Here is a 13,090-nt window from a genome sequence, read left to right on the forward strand (position 1 = left end):
ATGTAACGAACCATAGGTACTCAATTTTACTATATGTAAGTTTCCTTTGTTAAAACAGAAATCATTATTAGCTAATTAAATATCTAAAATCAATTTAAAGAAATGGTCAAAATTACCAAAAATATGAATGTTCAGCTACATTGCAAATAAGCCTACCAAATGTATAGATCTTAACCTGTCTATTAAAATAAACAGCTTGTTAAAAACCTGATTCCCAGCATTCATAGGCCAGAGATGATAAATAATTTATATTAAGCCTTACTTTCACACATATTTGAACCCTAGTTCCTCTATCTTTCGGCAAAGGCACTACTCTAATCCAGTTTGAAAGACTATAAATTAATTACTTTGTGAAAATATTCCAACCACTTCAACTAGAAAACAATTATTTGTGTGTGTGTGTGTGTGTGTTTGGGATAAGTAAGAGCTGCAGAATGCCAAGGAAAAACATGACAGAGATTAAAGGTACAACTGAAGGGCAATAACTACTTAATGGCAAAACACAAACTTTATGAAATATTGTCGAAAAACTGCATTTATTGTCAAAACCCACAGCATGTACACCAAGAGTGAACCCTAATGTAAACTATGGACTTCGGATGATAATGATGGGTCAACGTTAGGATCATTGGTTGTAACAAATGCACTAGTCTGGTGCAGTATATTGATAGTGGGGGAAGTTATATTTGTGTAGGTACAAAGGGTATGGGAACTTTATTTTCTGCTCAATTTTGATGTAAACCTAAAACTGCTCTAAAAAATAAAGTTTATTAATTTTTTTAAAACACATTTAATCATAATGAAATATTTTTCATATTAACTTTGGCCAGAGATAACATTTATCCTAAGAGATCATTTATTGTCAGAGAAACAGAATACAATTATTGTTAAGTTTACTATACAGAATTTATCCATTATAACAGGATTTCACATTACATCAATATTCCCAAAAGGCTATTTTTTTTAAAGGTCCTAAATGTATACAGTGTGATTGAGGAGACCTTAATATAAATGAGAGGACTTCTCTTGGTGTTGTTATTTATTCAGTTTATCATCATTATTGTGATTTTGTAAATTTGACACTTAAATCACATTTTCATAATTATGGACAAAGTAAAGGAGAATGCCTATTCAAAACACACTAATCACAGATCATATTTGATAACACTAACTGCCAATCGAGATTAGTGAGGAAGGCAAGGGCAAGATTATGTAGTGGTTATACTGGTAAGGGTAAAAGTGTTGAATTTTATGCAAAAAGGAAGTTATTAACAAGATAGCAACAAAAACATTTATTCTGAGCACTCTGGCTACTTATAGAGAAAGCACTGAAGTGGGATATGAGAAGACATAAGGTAACCAATTAGGATGCTAGTATAATAATCTGGGTGTGGCACATAAAATTGTGATCTCCAAATATTTCATGTGCTGTCCTACATTTCCCAGACTTTTTTGCACTTAGGTTGGAGCCATGTGACTAGTTCTGACCAATGGGCTGTAAGCAAAAGTGATCTAGTCATTTCCAATCCACTTGACAAACTTCAAAGTCTCTAGTGCAGATACCATAGCACAGCTCCAAGATGGAGTAAGATCACAGACCAAACCACACTGGACTTTATGTAAGCCATGGTAAACCTTTGCTGTGGCAAACTACTGAGATTAGGAGGTTAATTTATTATTCTAAATATAACCTATTCTGACTAACACATTGACTAAAAGATGAAAATGGCTTGGACTGGGAAAGAGGCAGGAGATAAAGAAGAGATGAAGATAAGAGGATAGATTCAAGGTTTATTTTAAAGTTGATAGGATTTATAGAAGTATGGTGTGGAGTAAGCATGGGGAAATCAATGATGATCTTAAACATTCTTTCATTAGATGTTGTCCCAGTTGGAAAATTTCCCTATAACATGCAATTTTGCTTGGCTACCAAAGTGATAATTAGCTAATAGTCAAACATAATAAAGAAAAAAATTTTCATGGAGTTCATGTTATTGTACTTCTAGTAAAAATAATGATAGTCAAATTAAATTTACAAAAATCACTTTTATGTTCATATGTTACATTAAATTATACAAACAGAAAAATAGCAGTATCAGATTAAATTTAAGTAAACTAATGATGGGGCTTTGTGATATGTAAAATGAATTTTCTGGAAAGGATAATATTATCCTACATTTTGATAGGAGTGAATAAAATCTATTTACTATAATTAAAAGTGGTATACAAGCTTTTCCACCAAAACTGATCTCCTGCTTGAAAACATATTTTTCTCAAAAACAGTTAACATTGCAAACATGTTACAGATAAGCATATGGCTATCTCACACAAAGGAGGTTAACACCTGTTGTACCCTGAAGTCAAAAGACGGTTTATGTAAACAACTTATATAACCAATGATGTAATGGTTTATATAATTTAGAGCATAACCAATGAGAACAGAGCTGATGCAATAACAAATAAGAATATGAGGCATACCCAGAGTGTCTAGACTTCCTAATTAGCATAATAGACTGGCCTGCCAGACCACTAACATTGACTCCCTGCATCGCTCTGGTGTGTTTAACTGATCACAGACCACCAAATGCTGACCATAAGGAGCAGCTTCCTCCTTCCAGTGAACATAGGAGCAAAGACATCAGTGAGTGGACACCACTTGGGCAGTGAGACTAGTCAATCCCCAGAAAGGCAGCAAATGCCTTCAATCCCCATCCTTGCAGTCACCACTGAACTTGGTGAAGAAAATAACTACAAGCTGTTGAAACCAAGTTGTTTTAAGTAGAATTTATCTTGGTACCGGTACTAACCTATTGTCAACATCATGAATCTACATCCCTGTTTTGAACTTGAAGTGTAGTTTCTCAGAAAAAGACAAGAGTTTTTTAATATTACATCTTAAGTGACCAAGACTTAAAGAGGGACTGGTATGAAATCTTTAACATAAAGATTTTTTTAGCTCACTAATAACAATGATAATAACTATGATAAAAAATCAAAGAAGATTCAGTTGTGGAAAATGACAATCCCAAGAAAAGTAAGGGTTATCCTGGGAAAAACACATTAAATTCGGCCAAACTTCTCCATTGGTGTTTTCTCACTTAGGAAGAGCTTATCCTTCCCTGGAATTTGATTCCCTTAGACCAGGGGTTGGCCATTTTTTCCTGCAAAGAGGCAGATAGTAAATATTTTAGGCTTTGTGGGCCGCCTGGTCTGTAACAACTCCTCAAATCTGTCATTATAGCGTGAGAGCAGCCATAGACGACACATAAATGAATGGGTGTGACTGCATTCCAAGAAAAGTTTTTGTACAGTCAATGGAGCCATACTGCCCCACGCCACACTCTGCTCTGCGCGCCTAGCACGCTGCCCTGGCCCACCATGGCCACCACTCAGCAGCTGGTAGGAAGATGGCACTTGTTAGAGAGCAAAGGCTTTGATGAGTACATGAAGGAAAGATGATTAGAATGGCTCTGCAAAAAACGGGTGTCATGGCCAAACCAGATTTTGTCATCACTTCTGACGGCAAAAACCTTACCATAAAAACCACACAATGAAAACAACAGTTTTCATGTAACTTAAGACAGAAGTTTGAAGAAACTACAGCTAATAGCAGAAAAACTCAGACTGTCTGCAGCTGCATAGATGGTGCATTGGTTCAATTATCAAGTGTGGGATGGGAAGGAAAGCACAATAACAAGAAAATTGGAAGATGGGAAATTAGTGTAGGAATGTGTCATGAACAATGTCACCTGTACTCAGATCTATGAAAAAGTAGAGTAAAAATTCCATCACTCTTCTGGACAAGAATTAGTTGCGAGGATAAACAAGCTAAGTTCAATGAGCAAATCTCTCCATGCTTTTTGTTGTTGTTACTGTGTTCAATTATCTTTATCACAAACATTTTACATGCAACTATTTCCAAGTCTTGGTTTAATTAGGATCTTCACTTTGGTTAGTAAATAAATGTGTTTATGGAAAAAAGGATAAAACAGAAAAGTCAACGGGCCGGTTTGGTCCATGGGCGGTAGTTCTCCAATCTCTGACGTAAACCATGTTTTCATATGCTTCTCATGGTTCCCAAGGGATTATGACTTCATTTGACAAAATATCTACTCAAATCTTTTGCTCACATTTAATTGAGTTTTCTTCTTACTTACACAAGACCTGTGTCAGACTGTAAGTATTAGAAATACACATAGTTCCCAGTCTGTAGCTTGTCTTTCATTTACCTAATGGTGTCTTCTGAGCAGCAAAAAATTCTAATTTTGATGAAGCCCAATTTATTAAACTTTCCTTTTATGGATAGTTCTTTTGATGTCCTAAGAAATCTTTGCCTAACAAAAAGTCATAAAGATTTATTCATGTTTCTAAAATTTCAAGAAGTTTGAGTTTTAACTTTTAGATCTATAATCCAATTCAAATTTATTTCTGTGTATAGTGTGAGGTAAGGGTTCAGATTTATTTTTTCCTATAGGGTATTTAGTTTCTGAACTATTTGTTAAAAGATTCTATTATTCTTTAATAGAAAAAAAAAGCTATTCTTGAATAAATAAAAGACTGTCTAGGAACACTTATATCTGTTGTAAACACTACACACACACACCCCTTAGGATATCTGTCTATCTCAACAGCTTAACTCAATACCACCCTATTATAGTTTAGAGTAATCCTTAGAACCCAGTAGTGTAAATTCTCCAACTTTGTTCTTTCTCAGTATTGTTTTGACCATTTAAATTTGACAAACAGCTTGTCAAAAAAGAAAAGAAAAAAAAATTGAACAAATTTTCTTAGCTTTTATTTAGAAGTATTATTCTGCCTTTGCTTCTTAAAAGATCATTTCACTGGATAGAGAATTTTAGGTTGAGGTTTTGTTTTTTTTCCTTTCATCACTTTAAACATACCATTCCATTACTTTCTGGATTGCATGCCTTCTGATGAGAAGTCAGCAGTGATTTATTTTTTTGGTATATCTCTGATCTCCTAAATATATAAAATGTCTCCCCTCCCACTTACTGCTTTTAAGATTTTCTCTACGTCACTACAACTTTGTGATTTGACTATAATACACCTTGGTGTGGTTTTGTTTTTGTCCTGTTTGTGATTTCCTTAATTTCTTGTATCTGTGGTTTTATGGGTTTTAGCAAATTTGGAAAAATTGTGGCCATTATTTTACCTAATATTTTTTTTTTCTTTCTCCCCTCCCTCTTACATCTAGATGTCCAATTACATAAATGTTAGAATTTTTGATATTGTATCCAGGTCTCTACTGGTTAGTTCATTTTCTTTCTGGTCTTTTTGCCCTATGAGCTTCAGCTTGGATAGTCTGTGTTGTATGTTAAAATTTATTGACCACTACTGAATGTCCACACTCTTGTTAAGCTCAAACAATAGTTTTCATTTCAGATACTATATTTTCCCCCTAAAACTTCAGTGGTTCTTTATGTACATTCAATTTTTCATTAGTTCTTGAGACTATATACAACAGATATTTTAAAGTCTTTCCAAACTAATCTCACCATGTCTGTCGTTTCTGTGTCTGTTTCTATTTATGATTTTTCTCCTCCTTCTTTGCATGTCTAATATATATAGATCTATATTATAGATATTTATATATAGAGGTATATTTATATATAGATATATTTATATAGATATTTATATATTTATATATAGATCTATATATATAGATATCTATCTATATATCTATATATATACATATTACATATTATTACGGACGTTATGAATATTACCATTGTTGAAATTCTGGATTTTATGGTCTTCCTTCAGAGTGATAAGTTTTATTTCAACAGGTTATTAAATTACTTGCTATCCAACTTCATTCTTTTCAGCTTGCTTTCAAGATCTGTTAGAGGTATAGAGTAGCCAGACTAGGGCTAATTTCACCTAACTCTTGAAGTGTGACCTTTCTGGGGTCTCTACGTAATGCTCCAAATGTTCAATGAAGTCTCTCCACTCTGCTTATTCAGAACTCAAAAGTCTCTCAAACCTTATGCACATTGGAAATTATTCAGATTAGATTCCTGATAGTTCTTTGTCCGCCTCTGTGGAGTTTCTTATACACATGCATAGGTTAGTATTCAACAAAATTCTCTTAAGGGGACCACATGGAGATTTTTGGAGCATTTTCTAAGTCCCTCAACTTCAGTCTTCTGATGTCCAGCTTTCTCAGCCTCCCAAACTTGAATCTTTGTCGTAATTAGGTAAGAACATTGTGCTCCATCTGGCTTTCTTCTCCCTGCATCAGAAATTATAAAATGCCTTCAGCAGAAAATGAGGGCAATCACAGGGGTCGCCTCATCTGTTTCTCTTTTCTCAGGAGTCACTGAATCTCTGTCCTTTGATGCCTTAGGTCCTTTATGGCCATTTTCTGAAAACAGTGACTGTTTCATACATTTTGTCCAGTTTTCTAGTTATTTACAATCATGAGCAAGTATAGTACTAGGACTCCACTGCATTATGGCAAAGAACTTTATCTTTGTGTGTGTGTGTGTGTGTGTGTGTGTGTGTGTTCTACCTTTCTCGCTCCCTAACAGTTTCTATTTTGTTTCTAATATTTCATACTCAAAATATCATCCAAAGTATCATTGCCTTAAAAAAAACACCAAAAGGGGAAAAAAAAAACTACAGTTGTATATTGGGCCAGAATCTTTAAGAAAAACTAACAAACATTAAAGTAGTTCATAGATTCCTTCTTTGGGGGTTTCTGGACAATTTCATAGAAGCAGAGCTTTTTATCTATCCTGTATCATGCATTTATCCCTCAACTGTTCTGTGAGAAAAACAGTGATATCATGCTTACGCCACTAGTTTTAAGTATCTTTCTTACAACAACTTAGCGTTTATGCTAAATGTTACAGAAATTGCTATGACCAATACAGTGCGCCATGAGAGAAACCCAAAACATGTTATATTAACTTAAGCAGTTAGGAAACGGATGGTACAGTTAGTTATCCATCCATTTGCTATATCTATACTAGCAAAACATGATCATTTAAAAGGGAGACCAAGTGCCTGCCAAGACTATAGTTCTAGCTGAAGCAGTTAGAAAATGTAGGTGTTGGCTGTTCCCTGTTGTTTTAAGCCCAATATAAATGAATTTAGGCAAGAATTGGTTTATAAGCAGAGACAAAAGGGAGTACAACTCAACTTAGGGAGGCTCTGACGATAGCCGACTTCTAATTTAATGGATAATCCAGTAACACAGGAACTTGAAGGAACAGAAAAGCCAACTGCTTCTCTACATATAAACACACACACACACACACACACACACACACACACACACACGTATTCCAAGAATCTCTTGTAAAGAGTTATAAGCCACACAATGAGAGCCAGCTTAGGAGCAAAAATCAGATGAATTCCTACCCAAATGTTCAGTAGCCTCAAGGTAGCAGTCATTAAACTGAGGGAGAGAGGACAATAACTAGTAAATTAACTAGTCTTCATGATTAACAACTAGGACCAAATAAGACCTTTGGCTGTGATATTTTCACATGTAACTGACAGAATCAACCAGAATGTACACCCACATTTTTTAGGGAACTCTATTATCATGAAAACACCACAAGCCTAACATCTAGCGAGCCCAAATCTGCACCAGAAGGAAGCAGGGTGAGAATGCAGTGCAGTTTTCAATAATGGTGCATGCTCCAACACCTACTTCACATGTGGACACAAAGGATAATGGATAAGGAATAATTCCCAAAGAGCAAAGTCGGGGACGATGGAGGACAAAGGAGTTTCTCTAAGAAAGCAGAATTAGGATCCTATCAAGATGTTACTCTAGTTCCGGAGCAAGGAGTCTTATTAATTACTGTAAGGACCAGAACTATCATGTGTATCCTGTCCTCTTTTCCCACTGGGAGTGTTTGTTGCAGCTTTCCTGTCCTTACTCCAACATACATACAAGAAACAAGAGAGCAAGACGGTTAGAAAACGTTTCTATTAGTTTACAGGTCACCACATCATAAGGAACCTCATCTGGATCTGACAAAGAGAGATTGACTCCACCCATTGAATGTGACTTTGAGTTGTCATCTTTCAGTTGTCATCCTTCAGGAGTCGATGTGCTTTCTCTATGAGAAGGGAATGCACGGATATGAGTGGCCAAAGGGGCAAATTGAACTGTGTATTTTCCCGCAATATCTATTCTCCTCTATTTTTCAAATAATAACCTCCCCACCCCCGAGTTTTAGTTGAGTCCATGGCAGCTCTGCTAAAGACTGTATTTTCCAGCCTTACTTGCAGTTAGGTGGCGGTATGTGTCTAAGTTCTTGACAATCAGATACGAGCCAAACTAATGTGCAACCTCTGTCATTAAAAATGATTAGGTGTGGAAATCAGATAAAGCACAAGTGACTTAGTATCAACAATGCAGGCAAGGACAGCATCCTAGAGGATAGGAAAGCCAACAGCTCCCTGCAAAACCCTGTGAGGCAAACCTAAATCCTTACAAAATGAGAAAAAATTTCTATATATTCATGTTGAGGTCTTCTTGTTACCTTAACACACTCTTCCTTCAAAAATATTTTATGCAATTCGAGTCATTTAGGTTAATAAGTCCTTTTTAAAATGTTCATTGTCTTCAACAAAATTAAGTCTCATTGACACACGTTAATAACATTAATATTCTACCACACAGTTTTATATACACACAGAAAAAAACAAACAATTAAACAAGAAATAAATAAATAAAAACAGTTGTGAACTCTAGGAAATTCTGACATGGAGATAAACCAAGGAGTGGGATTTAGAATGTCCAACGATAATCTAAGACTGGAACATAAAAAGGGTTCCCTCAAAGGAAGCAGAAATGAAAGGGAACAAAAACAATCTTCATATATTATGCAATTCTGCCTATAACTCTGGAAGAACCAAGTGTTCTAAACTGAAATTTTCAGTATTAGTTTAAAAGAAGTCACATATCAGACTGGCAAATTTAAATTTACTCTTGTTCTCCTACTACAATCTCCCCACCTCCTCCTTCCCCCAGCCAACCCAGCCAAAGAAAGGATAAAAGAAATAAGGGAGAGGTTGGGAATACTTATTCACTCTTTCAATACTACCCCTTTCTCTTACATGGCAAGAATTTTGAAAGTTAATGGTCTGTTTTTAAAATTCGTACATAATACCAAGCACTGACAACTAGGGACATATTAAATAAAGGAAATAAATGAATTATTTAAACTGATCAAAACCTACTTGCTAACGGAACAAGCTAAAGTCACATGCTTTAGCAGTTCAACAAGCAGTGTGCGTGTGTGTGTGTGTGTGTGTGTGTGTGTGTCTTTTGCTCAGGAAGCCAGGCCACCACGTAGTGTTTCCAAATTACAGTAGTCCTCCCTTAGCCATGGGGAATATGTTCCAAACCCCGCAGTGGATGCCTGAAACCGTGGTTAGTATTAAACTCTATTTATATTATTTTTTTTCCCTATACATACATACTTATGATAAAGTTTAATTTATAAATTAGGCACAGTAAGAGATAAACAACGATAACTCAAAATAAAATAGAACAGTTATGACAATATACTGTAACAAAAGTTATGAGTGTGATCTGTCTCTTTTCACGTCTTCCACCTCAAATGTAACATGTTTTTCATCTTAACTAAGCACTGATATCATGCACTGTGGCCATAACTTTTAGTTTGAGGTGTGGCAGAAAAACTTGCATGAATTTATTTTTCATTTATTACAATTTCACAGACAGAAGATTCATTCTTACCATAAATCTTAGCAACCTCAACATACAATTTTTTTTCTTTCCTTAAGAACTCACTTAAAGGAAGCACTTTACGACTTCTATTTAGCATATCCAAATTGCTAACATCACTACTCTTACACTTTGGGGCATTATGTAAAATAAGAATTACTTGAACACAAGCACTGAGATACCATGACAGTCAATCTAATAACCAAGATGGCTACAAAGCGACTAAGAGGCTGGTAGCATATTACATTGTGGTACCATTGGACAAAGGGATGATTCACGCCCTGGGCGGGATGGACTGGGACAGTATGAGATTTCATCATGCTACTCAGAACAGTGTGTAATTTAAAACTTATGAATTGTTTATTTCTAGAATTTTTCCATTTAATATTTTTGGACTGAAGTTGACCATGGGTAACTGAAAACACAAGAAGTGAAACCACAGGTAAGGAGGGACTACTGTCCTTTTACACTGCACAAGGGCCTGCCTAAAGGGGCAAGCAGAGCTAAACACTAGCAAGAGCTCTGCATGCCAAGCCCTGCAATTACAAATCTAAATCTGCTCAGTAGAAGGAGCACCTCTTTCTACTGCACACAAAAGGGCTAGTAGTGGCCACAACGATGGGCAATGAAAAAAAAAAAATTAAATAAAAGATGATTAGCCTGTGCTTGTTAGTCAGAAGGTGACTATCACTAACCCAGAATTGAGGACAGGCATTTCTGCTGTAACACCACACATGCATTCCTGAATAACCCCATGTTCTACAAAATTCAAATAGCTGAACTTATGAAGAAAACAGAATTAGAGCCAGACCACTCAAAACCTATAGAATTTTTAAATCTGAGTCCTAACAAAACAGTAATAATCCTTATAAAAATATTAGTACAATTTAACTTTCCACTGGCATTTGTATCAATAAGCCAGTCCATCCTTTAAAGTTTCATGCCCAGAAGCTCATGCTTCTTCCTTTGAAGTGGGTCCTTGAAGATATTCACTTCTAAAAGAGACCAGTTTAATGAAAATTAAAAATATCATCTGCTGGTAGCTTTCTTCATCAATTTCTTTTTAATACAGAGGAACTATCCTCACAGCTTCTTCAACTAAGCTTACAACTTCCTCAGATCTTTTAACACAGTGGGATATGTAGCAATTTTTAAAGCCAATAAACTAGCACTGTAATGCAATATTGAGGGTACTTTTACAGAATTTTCAGCATTTTTCTTATACTACTAAGGCTTTCTCTTTAGTTGTGAAAAAGTTTGCCCCTTGATCATTCTAAAACATTAACACATTTAAAATGGTTGGGAAAAAAAATCCAAGCCAGATTCCACACTATATTGACATCATTCCCCTATATGCCAAATGTTAAGAAGTTTTCCAGAGAGAAGGAAAATTGTATAGGTCAGACTAGGATCTATATAAAGAGAGGAAGAACATTGGAGAATAAGTGAAAGTAAAATAACTTTTCCTTTTTTATCTTTAATGGATCTAATTGTTCAAAAATAATAATAGCAACAATGTAATCGGTTATGTGTACCTGCTTGTGCTTGTATGTGAATGCTTATATATGCTTATGTGTAAGTGGAAGTAGTACAATGGACAGGATTAACGTTATTATAATATACTTGCACTAACCAGGAAGAGGCATAATGTTACTTGAAAGACAACTTGGATAAGCTGTATATGTATACTGCAAACTCTAGGGTAACCACTAAAAAGAGCAAACACAAAAGCAAAACAAAAACACAGAAAAGTATAATGGAGATGCTAAAAAAGGAGGGAAAGTACATCATATGAAATGTTCAATTACAACCACAAAAGACAGAAAAAGGATGGAAGACAAAAATAAGAGCAAAAACTGAGGGTAACAAATAGAAAACAGTGACAAATATGGTAGATATTAATCTCTTATGTCAATAATCACTTTAAACATCAACGATCCAAATACACTAACTAAAAGACAGAAATTGTCAGAGCGGACCAAAAAACAAGACCCAACTAACTATACATTATCTATAAGAAACTCACTGTAAATATAGACACATACAGATTAAAAGTAAAGGGGTGAAGAAAGTTACACCAGGCTAACACTAATCAAAAGAAAGTGGCAGTAGCGATATTAAGTTCAGACAGAGCAGACTTCAGGGCAAGGAAAGTTATCATGGATAAAGAGGGACATTACATAAAAGGGTCAACAGTTCAAGAAAATAACAATCCTTAACGTGTACGAGCCTACTAAAAGAGCATCAAACTACATGAGGCAAAAACTGATAGAACTGCAAGGATAAATAAATTAATCCCCTATTATAGTTAAAGACGTTAACACTTCCTCGATCAGAAATGCACAGATCCAGCAGGCAAAAAAATTTAACAGTACAGATACAGTTGAACTCAACAACACATTAATCAACTGGAAATAACTGACATCTAGAGCCTATTTCATCCAGCAACAGCAGATTACACACTCTTCTCAAGCCACTATGAAACAGTCACCGAAAGAGACCACATTCTGGGCAATAAAACACACTTTAACAATGATTTTAAAAAAAGAGAGAGAGAGAGATTATATAATGTCTGCTCTCAGACCACAACAGAATTAAATTAGAAATCAGTAACAGAAAGATTAACTGGAAAATCCAAAAATACTTGGAGATTAAACAACACGCTTCTAAGTAACATATGGGACAAAGAAAAAAACTTAAGAGAAATTTTATAATATTATGAACTTAAATGAAAATGCAAATACAAATCATCAAAATGTATGGGATGCAGTGAAAATAATGCTTGTGGGGAAGAACCATTACAAGAAATGCACAGAATTCATAGCATTAAATGCAAATATTAGAAATAAAGATCTGAAATATCAATCATCTAAATTTCTTTAGGAAACTGGGAAAAGGGCAAAATGAAACCAAAGTAAGTAGAAGAAAAGAAATAATAAAAATCAGGGCAGAAATCAATGAAACTGGAAACACAAAAGCAATTGAGAAAATCAATGAAACCAAAAAGTGGTTTTTTGAAAAGATCAATAAAATCAATAAGCCTCTAACCAGGCTAACTAGAAAAAAAGAGAGATGAAAAAAATAACAAATATCAGAAATGAAAGAGGAGAAATCCCCACAGATCCTATGGACACTAAAATTATAATAAAGGAATATTATGAACAACTCTAAGTCCACAAATTTGATAACCTAGATAAATGGGCAATTCCTTGAAACACACAATTTGTCAAAACTCACACGAAGAAATAGACAATCTGAATAGGCCTATATCTATTAAAGAAATTGACTCAATGATTAATAACCTTCCAAAATAGAAAGCACCTAGCCCAAATGGGTTCACTGGCAAAAATCTACCAA

At 34.9% G+C, this 13,090-nt stretch overlaps 1 protein-coding gene and 1 pseudogene across 1 annotated transcript in view; one reads left to right on the top strand and one right to left on the bottom strand.

Moving 5' to 3' along the window:
• KANSL1L (KAT8 regulatory NSL complex subunit 1 like) overlaps positions 1–13,090 on the bottom strand; it is a 101,834-nt gene that overhangs the window by 63,767 nt on the left and 24,977 nt on the right.
• Positions 886–3,926, top strand: LOC141568164 (fatty acid-binding protein 5 pseudogene; annotated as a pseudogene).

The sequence above is a fragment of the Rhinolophus sinicus genome, linkage group LG01, assembly GCF_036562045.2.
Source record: "Rhinolophus sinicus isolate RSC01 linkage group LG01, ASM3656204v1, whole genome shotgun sequence".
NCBI lineage: Eukaryota > Metazoa > Chordata > Mammalia > Chiroptera > Rhinolophidae > Rhinolophus > Rhinolophus sinicus.